Consider the following 15,138-nt stretch of genomic DNA (forward strand, 5'->3'; position numbering starts at 1 on the left):
AATCATCGTTGCTTGTTAGGCCTAGGCTCACCTTATATTTGTTTTTTAATTTTTTGCTATGGCAAACCTTTTCGGTTTTTTGGCTAGGGCCAATGTCTATAAGCCGATTGAAGTGTTCAGGACCTGAGTATGCAATTATAGTTGGTATTCCTTAGTTCACATTATCAGCCACGTAGATTCTGATTCCGATTCTCGGTAGGGAGCTTGCCTGATGAGAAAACCTGTTTACAAAAACTTCATGTCAGAAAAATCCCATCTTCATGGTCGAAACTACGTAATAATTATTTTAGATTAGTGATCATTGTTGTTTGGTGTTTTATAACTGTAAGCTTGACCATCTCTAAGCCTACTGGACTGTTCGGCATACACACGCATCGTCAACTAATAATGATCGTATTTTGTAACTTCTACTCGAGAGGGCTACGTTGACATCGGTGTTTATTACCATTTGTATGAATGAAATGGACTCATGTTTGTGGTTTTCACTAAAAACTTGTTTAGTAGATCATCACATGAATCATTTCGAAATAAGCTGGTAGTTAAGTCACCTAATTTAAACTGTGTAGCGGCAACGTGTCTTCCATCTGAACAACGGCTCTGTCGAGACGAGTCTTGGTTCGAAAAATCCCTTAGAATTACTTGATCCCTTGGTCATCCACTTTCCAAAAACTCCTCTCCCGAAAAGGACTGCCCATTAAGGTTCCGTTATGAATGCGTGCCAGTATGTTTTATCTTAGGTGTCTCTCCGTTTGTACGCATCATAAATCTGTGTCTAGTCTGGACATCTTTCCCACGCTGTAGACCCTTATTGCTGCCTGACGTTTAGCAGCTGCAACCTACAATTTCAGTTGCCAGGAGCGACTCAGCCTGTTGACAACGTTGTCCGGTTTTCGCCGTGCGGAAGAGCAACCTCTTCGCCTATCCCCAGTTGCGCTGTTATTGCTTTTGGTTGGATGGCGTTTCCCCTGTGCCCCTCTTTTTCGTAGATGCTCTAACTGTGTGTGTGAGAGTCCGTCTGTGTCCCTTTTGCTTGTATTGCTCACCAGCCGAACGGACGGGTTGGCTGATCGCGCATGCGCAGACTGTGAGCAGATACTAGTGAGCAATCCAGCCAGGCATCAGCAACAACAGAATAGCGCCGAACAAGGAGAAGGATGAGGAGAAGGGAATAGTTTGTGCTGCTACCGTTGGCGATGTTGGATGAGGCGGCCGGTGGAGGCAGCAGCAGCAGCAGCAGCAGCGCCACCACTCCAATGAGCAGCAGCTGGGAAACAACACAAGTGAGCGCCAGCAAACGGCCACAGCTAATAACGCATATAGCAGGCCGCCGTCGCCACCGTCAATCAGTGCGAACAGAGCACGAGAACACCCAGACGAACACTGGAACACCCGTTCAGAGGGAGAACGCGAAAAAAGGAAACAGAGGATAACGACGACGATTGCTCGACGGACCGTGGCTGGACGAGACGGATTAAAATCTAAGCTGTTATGTGCGGACATCGGTGCAAGTTCTGTTAAACGCCCGATCAGGCGACGGCCGCTACCGTAGGTTCTCCGTCTTGTTTCTTGTTGACTCATTACTGAACTGACCGTAAACCAGCAAAAGGTTTCCATTTCTACCCCGCTGTAACGTAGTCGTCAGAGGTTAAGACAGATGTCTTAACAAACACGTGGGCACGAACAGGGTACAACCCATATAATAACATCCAACTTGGAACAAGGCACAAATACACATAGCCACAAAGAAAGCCTATAAAATACAGAAAAGTCCGGACGGTTGGAAAAAGAAATACGAAAACAATGATGACGTGCATCGCTGACAGCGGCTTCTTAGGACTGAGCAACTGACTGTCGACGCATCGATAGCTAATAGCATAAGCTACAATAGAATACGCTCATCAGAGCCGTCCGTCAAATTGCTGTGGCTATATTGGTCCCTCTATCAGCGACGATTTCAACAGATCTTCCGTCGCCGATTTCCGATAGACGTCAAACAGTGAAGTTCATCGAAGTAAAACTCTTACAGTGTAGTGCCTTCGTGTGTATATTTGTTTGCGGCTGGAAGCACCCGGCTGTTTCTGCATCCCTGCTATGTTCCTGTAGTCCACCGGCGTTTTGAGGTTTGCCAGGAGCCTTTCACCGAATCTTCGTCAGTCGACGTATTGTTTTCGGAAATATACTATAGAAAACGACTGTTTTGTTGAGAGTGACACATTCATTCTGTGCTCCTTCTCGATGGTTATATATTCCACTTCACAAATAGTCATAGTCGTCAACCAGCTTCGACGCATTGCTAGCGGCCGAGGCTGCGAAAGAACTGGACGCCGTTAAATACACCAGTGAATTACCTACCCACATACAAATAAGGTAATCATTAGCTATAAGACTCGTTCACAGAAACGGGGGAGCATTTGTATGCTTCTCACTGGCTCGTGTTAGTGATCGCAGGAAAAAAGCAAGAGCCGAAGGGACTTAGCAACATGTGCATCAATTAATCGACGATATTTAAGGGAAAGATACTGTGCTATACTGCCGTGCGAGCACGAGCCAAGTTATATGCCCTTAGCAGCTGGAAAAGGTGTTACTCAGTCGTAAGATATAAGTCGCAAAAAATAAGGATTATCGTGTAACAGAGAAGCTACAATTTTGAGCGGCTTAACACCGTTTTCTAGTTTCATCAACCTAAACGTGGTATGTATCGACGTTTTGCAGTAGAGCTGATGTAGCGCTTATACAATACAGAAAAGTCCAGCAGATGAATTGTTTTAGTTTATAATAATAATTAGGTAATAGCAGTATGAGCTATTCTAATCGCTGTGTACTCGTCCAGGAACCGGTCGAACAATTTCTTCCCACGTGTCAGCTAACGAAAGTGCTATCTAGACCCCCCAACCCCTGCCTCCACTCCACTCCTCTCTCTCTCTCTCTCTCTCTCTCTCTCTCCTTCTGTGTCTTTATTTTCCGTAAAGTAGAAGCTTGTCGTGCTGAACACATTTCCTGCTCACTAACAATTAAATATTGTTTATATATTTATAGTAAATATAGTAACCGATATGGGTCACTGGAGCGTAAAGAAGAATAGCCAACTGAAAATTACGGGGTTCGACAAGGTTTAAGCGATACACTTCCGCGTAGAATAAATTCGAAAGACCGTTCGAATTGATCTTTATATTTACTCTTTTATACTGCACGCATACTAGTGTGTGTGTGAGCGTACTTATGTGTTTTGCTACAGCTTACTGTTCTGTACGTCAAAGCCATACGTCGGCCGTCCAAATAGAATGAAGTGCAGGAACGCATTGCCTTCTTACCGCTGAAGATTATATGCACATAGAATGGTCCGATTCGATCCATTCGTAGTCAGCCATTTGCCATGTGAATGATACACACTCCTTGCCAGTCTGCCACCAGCCTTACGCTTGTTTTGCACAGTTGTTGCAGCATTACGCTTAGTTATTCATTCGGGGTCAAAATCAAGAAGTGATTAGGCCTGTTTTTTTGTACTGTTCCAGCTGCATAATCTGTTTAGATCACCTCACTAAAGACTGTCGTTGTTGTTCTGGGGTCCAGCCATTCGACCTAGTGGGCTGCGATATTGGGCAGGCAGTTCTTGTAAAACAGTGTAAAGACATTGGCTTGTCTGTTCGGACGCCCCTTTTTTTCTCGTTCAGTTGTAAACAGGGTCTCGTAGAGTAGACGCGACACCCAGCCACATAGAAGCAGCTAACAATGAAACGTCAATCTTGATGGCTGTGATTTTCACAGCCGGGAAGTTAATGTCAATTCAGATAATTCATCTGCAGGCAAATGTTGCGGAGCAGAATTTGTCCGTGCGTACGAGAATAGCGGCAGATAGGTGGCACATGTACATCGTACTCATAGAAATGTAATTTAAGCGCAAGATAGTTTAGCGGAAGGGAAACAGAGGCCGACAGATATTTTTATAATAGAGGGCAGGATACCAAACGATCGATCGGCATGAAACGGCTGCGAAGGATTCTGTGAAATATTTCGACCGATGTAACGATACTTACAGAATGTAGGTTACTGCAAAAGGTTACTTTTGTGAAGAAGTTCCTTATTGGCATCGGGAGACAATTATTCAATGTAAGCTACAGCATCAAAACTCGTAATTCTATAGCAAGATATACATGTCGTACAAGACAAGTAATTGATTACCGTGATTTTTGCCAATATATTGTTGCTTGGTTCTGTATATGCATGTGCAAGTCCTAAGCGTAATTGGCAGGTACAGTAAAGGGTTACCTCTGACAATTTTTACATACAGCCATTGGTCAACCAAATAAAACCATTTGGAAATTTCACGTATTATCGACTACGATCGGACATAACTCCGCTAAAAAATCGGCGTAGGTTTTTTTTTTATGTGAAAACTGTTTTCGTCTGTTTTCTGATGATAGCATACGTGACGCCATTGGTGCTACGGAAGGAAAAACACTTGCGGAAGCTAGTAACTGGTTTTCTCAACTGTGGCTGCGATCACTACCGCAACTCGATTTGACATGCTTCAAGTCCGTTCCGTACCATTTCTTTTACGTTCGAATCGTGGGTCCACAGTTCGAGTTCTGGATTCTTGAATTGTGAGATATTTCTGATTTCATACCCGTCCTTGACTCAGTCTTTGACATTTTTTTAATTTGATTCAAGCTTGAATTCAAGTAAATTTTATAGCCATGACAGGGCCTCTACACCGTTAGCGATAAACACCCTAGCGACACATTTTGCCGTATGATAAGACATGGCAACTTATTACTGATTAACACATGGTTTTCATATGGAGCACCATTTTTCCACGTACGGCAGCATTTTTTATCTGAATTATTTCACTGTATTGTCGCCTTTCCGTAATTCCGTTGACAAAATGTGGGCTCTCACACCGTTAGTAGAAGTTCACGGTCCACAAGATTATCCTACTTTAACGTTTGACTTGCTGGATTACACAGGATTCGTGGAAACTTTGGCTGGAACGCCTGTAGGCATGTTGAGCGTTACTATCCGAAATCTCAAAATGCGATTTATCTGAAAAACAGACCCTTTCCCAGTCTACAACTGCCCAACTTTGGAATTGTTTAGTCCACTTGAAACGCGTGTTTGTGTAGCAAACTTAAACGAAGAGCTTTGGCTCGTCTAAGAACCACTTATTTCGACACGATATCTATGTCTTTCTACGAAAGGAACAATACAAGATACCTGAACTGTGCATAATGGCTCAAATGTTCGTTCATGCCGTGGTAATACATGGTTCACTACACGATGAAGTATATATTGGTAAATCATATAGAAAGTAGCACGCGGTCCTTACAGTAGAACAATTACTATTTTTATTAGTAATAATAGATTCATGAAACGTTAAATCTAACACGTTAGTTACTGTTTTGATTTTTTTATTCTTTTAGGACTAATTTTGATTCTGTCGTCTTTGATATGCGGAGACCTGCATAAGTGCGGAATTTCTATAAAATCAGAGACCACAATTCGGTTCTTATTACAATACAATTTTAGCGAAAAACATCTCTGGTAGGAATTAGAAATAGGCTCGTTGAAATAAAGGAGAAATATAAATGCTTGAGTTCAGAAAGGCGCACCTCGAAAGGTCTGGACTGAAAACGAGTGCTCGGTATACAGAGCAGAATTAGATTAGCGGCATAGTGAAGTAAATGCGGCGTAGAGCAACAGGACAAGAGGTTCCAAACACACGATGATTTCTTTAAAATACTGAGTTTTTCGTCTATATCATTATCCAATTCTTAGACTTAGCCACATGCTTTTTGGCTGCGAGATATGGGACGATGGAGTTTTCTTGACATAAAATTTGCTGACAGTCGTAATGCTTCAGCCGATGATTACTTCTGGTTTAATTGCAAACGGTAAAAACGACCAACGTGGAAGTCCAAGTGAAGACTGAATAATTAAATGGGATGAAGTAGCTATATTCGTAGTATTCTCGGAACTAAACCCAAAAATTCATCTCTTCGCCACATCGGCTGAAAGTAAATCTCGAAAATTTGAATCGCCGCTTAGTTCTTATTGATGTATATTCTAAGCCTGATCTGCTTAATAGCTTACTTACACAAACAAACTATTTTTGTCTCTTTTCGAATTAAGCCTTCTTCATTGCACCTCGATAGTGTATGTGAGATCCGCTGGCGTCCAACGCACTGTGAGTAAGCTTAGCTTCGATAGAAATTACTCAATTTGAAGTAGTATCGAAGTAGGACCAGGGAGGTTGAGTTGGCATGCTAACTAAAGCCCTACACTAACACGGCAGTCTCTTAGAAGCGAGGTCTGGCGTCTTTAAGGGCAATTCAAGCATGATCTTCTATGAAAATCGCTTTGATAAAAAGCTAGCATTGAAAATAATTCCTTTAAAGCTGTCATGTGAGGCGGGACTATTTGGAAATAATACGTACCTAAGCTTATATTTTTTACAACTCGAAATCGTTTTACTGCGTACACACGAAGCCTTTTATTACTAAGTTACTAATACTAATGGACGATGGGCAAAAGTTAATCATGCCCCAGGATCCTCGTAGCTGATATAATAGTTGTCGAAGAGAGTAGAAACTCATATATATATATATATATATATATGTGTGTTTGATTTTGTATGTGTTTGTGTATCATGCATTATAAACGGGACTACCGATCGTTCACCTACGGCGTAGGCTTAGCTACTGTTATATCTTATTTTAGACCTTCTTGATCAGCGACGGTAAAGCAGCTTGAGTCTCAGTGGATTCAAAGAACCGAACGAAGCCGGAATCGTTAGTCGAAAAGACAACGATAGCGGTGGTGGTCAACGTATGAATGAATGAACCAACCGCAGGAACAAAATGAGGACTAGAAAACGCGAACGAGGCGTAGGAACTTAACTGTGTTCTTCGTTCCTTTGGTTTTTACCACCAGTTTTGTTCGTTCTGTGGTGATAACGATATATATATATACATATATATATATATGAGTAATTGAGTACGCCGCAAATAGCCACGGCGCAAAACGATGAACCTTACTGTCCGTTTAGACGTTCATAACGACTCAGATACAGATGCTTGAAAACTCTGTCAACTTTCTTGCTTATTTCCTTCAATATTTAGGGGTAGAAATGGCAAACACAGAGAATCCGAATTTATGCCAAGAGAGCTACCGCTGTTGTTGAGCCTTTGTATCGTCTAACTGGCATTAACGAAGCGATGTACCGATTTATGCTAGCTTTGTTTTGTATACCTAGTTATGTGAATATCATAGATCCGTGGAATAACAGCACTTGAAGGCACTGACACGTCGTGTATTTTTGATAGCGCCCAACTATTACGTAGCTGGGCCTTTCATAATGGTGGTAACGTTAAGAAAGACAGGGGTTGCTAGAATAATGGTTTATGTGAAAGAACGCAATACTGGCAAAGATGTCTACATAATCTGCTACCATTGGAACTATACTAATACAGACGGAGTGGTAGGTCAGATCGTCAGGTGTTGGCGCTAACGAAACAAGAGCGCCTGTGTAGCTATTATTGCGTTTATTCAGTAGCAGGTCAGCTTCTAATAGGGTACGGAGATTTACAAGTGAACCTCATAGGCGAACGTGGATACGATTCCCATCCTAATGGAGCATTTCTACGTCATCGGTAAGAAAATGGCTAAATGTCATTTAGTAATACCAATGTATTATGTCGCTGAGAATGTATGTACATTTCTACGTAGCACTGGGTGATACAGAAGCGTATATCGTATGCTTCGAATCGAATAAATACTTTTAAAGTTTCGAATAAATATTAAAAAAAAGAGCTTTTTTTTCATGCGTAATCATTTAACTGTCTTTTGTTGTTTTTTTGAGGACATTTTTCCTGTTCAGACTTTTGATCAAATAAAAAGATCGAATAAAACCAAGTGTCAAACCCACTTTTCGAAACCTATAGAGAACCTTTTACTGTAGGTGGACGTTCGCTCAATCCTAAATCTGCAGCCATTACCATTCACGCACCTGAGGTTCATAAGCTTGCCTTGTGTTTGCAGCGTTAATGTGACTGATCTCGGTAACTACTGATCGGCAGACATTTCCGATTTGACTGATGGCACAGCTCCCTAGCTAAAGAAACATGGCCTTTTTAAACCGGTGAAGTAACATCGCCTATGCACACCTCCGAGTTATAGTTACCGCATGCAATTCTAAATGTATTTTTCTTTATCATTCGAAGATCGGTAGGAATTAGTAGCGAAAGGGTTTTATCGGACTTAGATCGCCACTGAAACATCCAATACCAATACTCCTTACGTGTATTTTTCTTTTTATACCTATTTATCATTATAAAGCTTGCATTTTCTATAGCAAAACACTCTATGACCCTTTGTGTCGGGAACTATTGCAATGAGATGGAAGTGTACAAATACTCGATAGAAATTAACATTTCCTTAAGGCCTTAATATATGTAATTAAAGTACTGGCAGTGGTATTATTTAGTTCTTCAAATAGCTAGCAACTTACTTGTGTCCCCTGCGAATATTATTACCTCACGCCAGTGTTAAGAAAACGCACATCATCGCTCATCTTATCTGTAGGAAAGTTTTCCACCATTCACTGCACTGACAGCGGTAAGCTCAACATTTACCTGAAGACTGTTGTAGCTATCATCAAAGCTACAAAATGCGTGTACCCCAATAAAGTTTTCAAATCACATTATTATTAGATATAGATTTGCGAGTGTGAATTCGTCTGCTCTGTTGGGCATCAATGGGATGTGAAAATCTGGTGGAATGGTTTGTTTTGACTGGACATATCAAAGTTTAAAATTTATATTATTATTATTATTATGAGTCTTCTGCTAAAAAAGAAAGATTTTCTGCATGTAAAACATGAGTGGCATGTACCTTAAGCAGTTATCATCTGAAAAAAGTTTTAGCTATAATGAAAGCAAAAATAAAAATACTGCGTAGTATTTTGATCATGACATCTGGGAACTAGCAATCATCGCCCGCGAATGCGTTTGTGTCAGTTGAAGCGATTGTATGTTCTGCTGTACTTAGTTGTCCAAGATGGCTCGTACGTCTGAATATCTAATATTGGCTAAATTTGCACACTGTGAGATTCAATTTAATCACATGTGCTGGTAGGGCTTATTGTCATCAACAACACATCGAGAATCGGGGGAGTTTTCATTTGTAATCAAAGGCATATGCTAAAATAGTTCAAAATAATTTCATTTTGTATTGTTGTAGAATAGAATAAAGAAATGTTAGCAGAAGTTCTAGGAAGAAGTTAACTTGTTGAAGCTTAGTTGCTGACACGAATACTTATATTCTGTAAACATATTAGACCTTTCTCATCTTAAATAGTACGGAAAGAACAAGATTCGGGCTTACTAAATATATCTTTGTTTAAAAATATTGGTACTGTTTTGCTCACACTGGCAGATATTAAAAACTTACACTTGACTTAATTTTGTGAAATAACCGCTATTTTCCCACTGGCAAAAAGCTGGGATTCTCTGAGTGCAGCGAGCACCCAAACTACACGATATTCTTCAGCTCAGTCAATAGGCGTCATCCAATCTTCAGAAAACTGAACCTCTTTATTTTTGTGCACTGAACACCCGTTCAGTGCCATTATGCGAGGAAATTGATAATTATTTAATGGGGTAACGATTTTCTTGGTTGTCTAAAGGGCTAGCTAAAGAGCCGCTAGCGCCTGTTCAGTAGCTAGACCTTTTTCGCCGAATATACTAATTACACCCGGAGATGAATTTTTGACGCATCAGCGCGGAACTCGTTGAAGGCTGGTGTAAAATAGATCGGGTCCCTTTACATGACAGCACGTACAGGCCCCCAGATACCTGCTACATAATGCGAAGTTGACTCAACGGTTATCACAGACATTACGATATGGGCAGGAGCGAAAGCAGCTTTTCGCTTGGAACGTCACACAGAATGTTTTAAATTTTTCTGGGACGTGTTGCTCAATGTGGGCATGAAGAGATACTACCATACCAAACGCTTCCTAACGGCCGATCGCTAAAAACAATTAACATTGCTAAATGTATTGTCATTTCGTTAGCGTTCACCTCAAATAAACCACAAAAACGGAGATTTTTTCATTGAGGAATAAATATTCCATTTAGATATACACAATCAACGTTGAACTACGGTCTCAGAAAAGAATCGGAGTAAAGCGGCAGTTTAGTAAATCGCAAGCAGTAACTTGATTTCAATTCCAGTAAAAAATGATTCAACGAGGTGAGACCGGCTGTTTTTTATTTGATGGAATTCGAACCTAGAAGTGATCGGTGTTAAAATGGTCATCCCATCTAGTTATGATGTTCCTAGCGGAAATTCAATGCCCACTTTGTATAGGCATCAATTTTGTAACTGACTTTATCACTATATACTTCATTACTGACGCTTTTTTTACTTGTGCATATTACGCTTAATAAATGTTTACCTTACTTTTACTCAAATTCATTGTATCTGAACGATACTGCTGCGCTATACTTAATATATATATATATAAGATATGGAGGATCTTATGATCTCCTCTTATCAAGTGGTTTCTTAATATATGTCCCCTATATAAATGTTGGTAAAGATCACAGAGGAAAATGTTGCTAATCGAGCTTTTGTAATACGCCGTACACTGTTGTGCCGATTGCTGTGCCTGGCCGAATGACTATAGCCCTAACAGCTGTCACGGTCACAATAATTCACTGAATGCCTGTAATTCTGTTGGCAGGTTTATTTGGAAATAAAGTAGGTTCTAAATAATGAATTACTCAAATTTCCTTGTACCCCCACGTTGAATGTTTAACCATATGTTATGACAGCAGAAAGCATGCATCTTACTGTTTAGTTTGGGTAAGCATCCCCCGTAAGACTGCAAAAAGCTGTGAGTATTTATATATTTTCTCGTATCTATTAATGTCAAATACGTATATGTCATAAATTCGAAAATGGGACGTAACGCATAACGCCAACCTTCTGAATACTTACTATGGCGTACATTTCGTTACATACATTTAAATTGGCCAACATCGTTAACAGGCACGATCCGTGCGTGAGTGTGTGTGTATGATAGAATCCTCTCGAACCATCTTTTCCAGCTTAACACCGAAGAGGGCGAGCTCCCATTCATCAGAGCGCAGCGCTCTTCAAGGACCAATGTGTCTGTTTTATTCATTATGTTCGCCACTGTCACTTGTGCGTCTCTGAACGAAGAAAGAACATGTACATAATATTTGTTCCTTGACGGACTTCCGTACGCACACTTTTTCTGATTAGCTTTTAATCTGCAGATTACATATTATTGCCTACATTAGGTATATATGTATATACAACCATACATGATATATTTGTTAATGTACTTTAAAGGTCAGCTAACCTTTTCCAGTGAATGGAACGCATTTATTGGATAATTTGGGTTTATCTGCCAAAACGTCTTTGCCGTTCGAGTTCATAAGGTTTGTAAGCTTAAATGTTCTCGATGGTTCGCCTATACGTTTCCCAGCAGAACCACCGTATGCCTCTATCAGTCTCTACTAGCAGACATTTATGTATGTGGTACGAAGCTATAGAATATGTGCGATTACGAGGGCATGTATATTCACGTAGTGATCATGAACTCTCGGCCTCGTTATAATAGCTCTGGATTAATCGACCCAATAGGTCGACAACTTCCTTTAACCCGCTCGCTGAATGCGAACGACTGCAAGGCGTGCCACGAAATGCTTATCAACTATATTGTCTTCTATCTACGATAACCATGATTGGGAAGGGAAAATGTTACGTTACACAACCTGGGCAGCTCATCTCGCCTGTAGCTTCAGTTTTATTTTTAGGTAAAGTCCATATCAACACACGTGGAGGATTTTACGTCTCATCGAATCTTAAAATATGAGTTATGCACCTGAATAAATTAGTCAACTAGGGGCCATTAGTAGCGTAAATGCAAGCGAAGGCAATGAAGTATTATGACGTTACATGTACTTCGCAAAACAAGCTTCCGTTAGATGTTAATATTATTTATTAATTACCATTTCACAGCATGTTTACTTCACTAACCTGAGACCCATATCCATGTTTATCTACAAACACGTAGACACACGTTTACATCCAGAATAGTATTAGTTTTAGTATTTTATAGTAATATATCAATATATTTTGCGGGTTAGGGGATTAAATATCGTTTATTCATTGCGTTACATCTGTAATACGGCCGTAATGCCCAAACTCTCGAGGTAACTTGCTGCTGTAATAGATATAAATTTCATTTGTTTGTCTTCATTGCTTCATTTAGCTCATGACGAACAATATCAGACTAGTGCAATATGCACCTTAAACAGGGCTTCACTAGTGAGCTAGCCAGCTCACCAGAAAACGTCACTCTCGTATGCACTTCGCTGCCGATGATGATCGGACATATGACTGCAAACTTCGTAAGCTGTTATTATTGTCAGTATCAATGCTTTGGGTTATAGACTTTGGGTTTTTCCCAGTCGATCGGTAAATATGGTACAGGCAATAACGTCACTGGGTTAGTATTGCGCATTGGGACAATAGGAATAAGAGTGTAACTTCAACTTCCGTTATATCTACGGAGAATAGGTGTCAGTCTTTGGTTGACTGGAACAATTCTAGTCAGATATTTCGACAACACACGTGAGTACATCTTGGCAGTGGACATTTGGAAATGGAAAAGGACATTGGAAGTTGCTCATTGTATTTGTTGTCCTATGTTGGGACGATTATTGCAATGATTGTATCTTGCAATATGAGCAATCGACAGTGGTCGCGGCTTGACTAGCTGTTCGTCAGACGTGCGCAACAAACAGTCGTTGGTTATTCGATCTGCCTCGGGACTCTTGTACTAGAACAACCTATGGTATAAAGTAATTAAATGCAACGTACAATTTTTGTATTTGTCTCTTCTGATTGGCTTCGCTATTGAATTAACAGATACTCTTAAATTACAACCCCCATTGTGGTGTTGACGGATACCGTTGCGCTAGTATATGCAACAGGACCTGTTGAAATTTAATAATTAAGTGACTGTCTAGTGAGTGAATGTAATTAGTAAATCAATGATTATTAAAAACAGTATTAAAATGGATGTGACCGTATTTCGGCGAGCTGTTTTGGAACGAAGCCTAACACGCAGGAAATGTTTGATTTATGATGAACGGAATCATTTATCAACTTCATTTCCAATGATGGTATTTCGGTGGAAGTGCATTTGATTTAGAACGTATTACCCGATTAGTGTTTTTTTTAGTAATAATAGTATTCCATATTCATTTCTTATAAATAAATAGGCATTGAGTGAGCGCCTGGCCTCAAATCTAGCAAATACAATTTTTCATCTATCTCTTCTGCTATGCTTCCTAAAACGTATTTTTTTTACACACATAATAATTAACTGATAGCAACTTCGCTTCTGTATGCTAGACATTGATTAGTTAACTCTTACATTGAGTTATTACTATGAAGGTGATTAAGACTTTCTTCTTTTATAGAGAACACGTAATAAGTACTAATCATGTAACCTTCGATTGTGTGACCCTAAACCATTTTCAATATGGCACTATATGATAAGGTACGAAATTTATTTATGCAAGTATTTAGTCAACTGTATTAATAGGGTGTATTAGCAAGGGAAATTGTAGGCGACGGGGTTGTTTGTAATTGTTTTTCTTTAGACGCAGGAGGTTCGCGGTACTTCTCTTGCAAATGCTGAAATAACCGTCGGTTAAAACCATCACCAATTAGGCTAAGTTTGTACGGTCCACTACTTAGTCTTTACAAAATAGGATTGCTTATGTGCTGCCGAGGCAAATCTTTTTTACGCTGCCATTTTTTAAACTGGGGGAACCTAGCCGTAGCTATAGGTTGCGGAAATGATGCAATGGGAACGCCAGTTTCTAGTCATTCTTGCGATACCCTTATTTCGATCATTCATGGGATAGATATTGGAACTTGGAAGACCTCCATTCTCAATAATAGTCCCACAGAGAGACTCCTGGCCGGTCTTACAGCTCATCGAAGCATCCCTAAAATGTGCGTGGAAACGATGAACGCATGCTGTACCGAAAGTGGCCCAATCTCACTTTTTTTCTACTTACATGATTGTGCATTTTTGCGGCTTAGCCATTGAAGAGCTTGACGATACGAATTGAAGATAAGCATTTAAAATTAGCCAAACCTGTTTAGAGGCATAATTTCAGTATTTGAGATCAGTACTCAGTACCAATTCATCTCAAGTATTTATACATATACTAATCCTCAGCCTTTTTGGCGTGTTGTGGGATACATCGCTAGATGTTAGAACTTTATTATTATAACCCTTTAATGTGGCTATCAAGCGAGTGAGTGAGACACCGAGCGGTTACCGTGTACAACTTTTCCTTTTATCTGACAACATTACGGATACCACCCTAAAATCTGAAAGAAAAAAACGTTTCCTGTATCTTATTTTATTTGTATAAAAATGGCTTCATCCTAACCTGCATTCAATCAGCTGATATCGAGCAGGTGCTGAAAAATCGAGGGCAATACAGAGATCGAATACTGAAATTGACTATTACTACTATTGGATGTAGCGTAGCGAAGCGGGACGGAAATAAAGGACGACAACGATCTGTGTCATATATTCTCCTTTGACTGCATCGTGATTCACTGAACCTTAACAGGAGCAAGGAATTTGTATTCTGTGCTTGTATGCACAACGCAGCGTTTATATATATTGCACTTCAGTTCCTCTTTGTTCTACGTTGAGATCTCAACACACACTAAATACTGAACATAGTAAACTAATGCACGATTATCAATACTTTCTAGATAAAGAGAACACTAGGAGAATGTGTAAAAAAAATGTTTGGATTGATCAGATCGGAGAAGTATAAAAGTTGTCATTTTATGTTTTAGAGAATATCAGTTGTTTCTTTTAAGCAGAAATCGCCGTATCCCTACACGGAGATTTACTGCTGGCTCTCACTTGATGCGGCGTTTCATCGCGCTTTCCTTTCTTAATGTCCCTATGAAATCTTCGGCCAAGAACATTCATTTTCCCAAAGACTATAGTGGTGAATTTTTTCGGCGTAGAAGTTTGCGATAGCCATATTATCTATGTTAAATTCG

At 40.0% G+C, this 15,138-nt stretch overlaps 1 protein-coding gene across 5 annotated transcripts in view; it reads left to right on the top strand.

Moving 5' to 3' along the window:
* Positions 1-15,138, top strand: part of LOC111254131 (uncharacterized) — a 50,862-nt gene that overhangs the window by 2,254 nt on the left and 33,470 nt on the right. For 3 of the 5 annotated variants that reach the window (XM_086975523.1, XM_022814683.2, XM_022814682.2), the window contains exon 2: positions 849-2,691. The exons of the other annotated variants lie outside the window; for them this stretch is intronic. The gene's annotated coding sequence lies outside the window, so the exon portion shown is untranslated. The remainder of the gene's footprint in view (positions 1-848; positions 2,692-15,138) is intronic. 5 annotated transcript variants of the gene reach the window in all.

Source organism: Varroa destructor, unplaced genomic scaffold, assembly GCF_002443255.2.
Source record: "Varroa destructor unplaced genomic scaffold, Vdes_3.0 BEIS01000007.1, whole genome shotgun sequence".
NCBI classification, from domain to species: Eukaryota; Metazoa; Arthropoda; class Arachnida; order Mesostigmata; family Varroidae; genus Varroa; species Varroa destructor.